The 1,183-nt window shown below is 46.7% G+C and overlaps 1 protein-coding gene across 1 annotated transcript in view; it reads left to right on the plus strand.

The window, feature by feature from the left end:
• Positions 1-1,183, plus strand: part of LOC119585560 — a 46,697-nt gene that overhangs the window by 35,255 nt on the left and 10,259 nt on the right.

Genomic DNA, 1,183 nt, shown 5'->3' on the forward strand with positions numbered 1-1,183 from the left:
TTACCAGCCTGAGATAACTGCAGCTCATGGTACTCACCCCACCTTCGGCAAGACACTAGAAGGCCACGTGGCGGAAATTCAATGCCAAAGCCACCATCAGCAGTTTGGTAACCTAAAGGGCCGCTCCACCACGCTGTACATGGTCTACTTGCTGGACGCCGTGCTGAAGAGTCTTGACTAGCGTGACTCTGAGGCCCAGGTATGCCTCATAGATTTTTTGAAATACGTTCGACAACATGAATCACAGTATGGCCGTCAGCTGCATCATCTTGGATACTGCCCTTTAACATCTTTACTGAGTGACAGGTAACAGTATGCTAGGTATAGCGAGGGAAACATCTGCATGGCTGTCCCCAACTGAAACTCATCCCAACACAAACAAATGTGAACTCTTCAACATCATTTTCCTCCTACGTGACGTGATATTTCCAAGATACTTCGGCTTTGTAACAATGTCATTACACAGGCTAACTCAGCAAAATTGGTCGGGCTCAGGATATACTCGAATCTTAGTTGACAGGATCACGTGGATCACATCACCCAAGCAACTACACGTATGTTTATTTTATTCCGAGCGACGTCATTCGGAGCCAGAGAGGAACAACTAATCCTGCTGCATTGCCAGAATATTCGGCCTGTGCTGGAGTACGCGTGCCCAGTGTGGCACCCTGGCCTCACCGCGGCACAGCGAGCCAGCCTGGAGTCAGTGAAAAAGAGGGTGTGCCACATTATCCTCGTCCATCATTATCTCAATTACACAGCCACGTTGGCGAAGTTCGCACTACCGCGACTTGACGATAGGAGCGTGCAACACACTCTGGACTTCGGGGAAAAATTTATGAAATCACTGTATTCACACCTCCTCCAGCAAAGTCTACGTATGCGGCACCCAAGAAAGCACGCCAACAGACTAACGCTAGTCAGGTGTAGGAAGGAAAGGTACCGAAATTCCACAATCCCCTACGTGGTTACAAAATTAAATAATACGTGAAGCGCCCTCTCAAAGTAATGCATTCATTGATACACCATTTTTACCTAGAATTTATAATTGTATTTGATTTAACATGTTTTAGTCCTAATCGATTCTACTGGAAATTATTGTAAGTCCAAATGAAGGCACGCACACATCGCCCGTGCGCGTGTTCATGTGCGATTTGTGAGGGTACTCACGTGGATATTCATA

The sequence above is a fragment of the Penaeus monodon genome, chromosome 20 (assembly GCF_015228065.2).
Source record: "Penaeus monodon isolate SGIC_2016 chromosome 20, NSTDA_Pmon_1, whole genome shotgun sequence".
Taxonomy (NCBI): Eukaryota; Metazoa; Arthropoda; class Malacostraca; order Decapoda; family Penaeidae; genus Penaeus; species Penaeus monodon.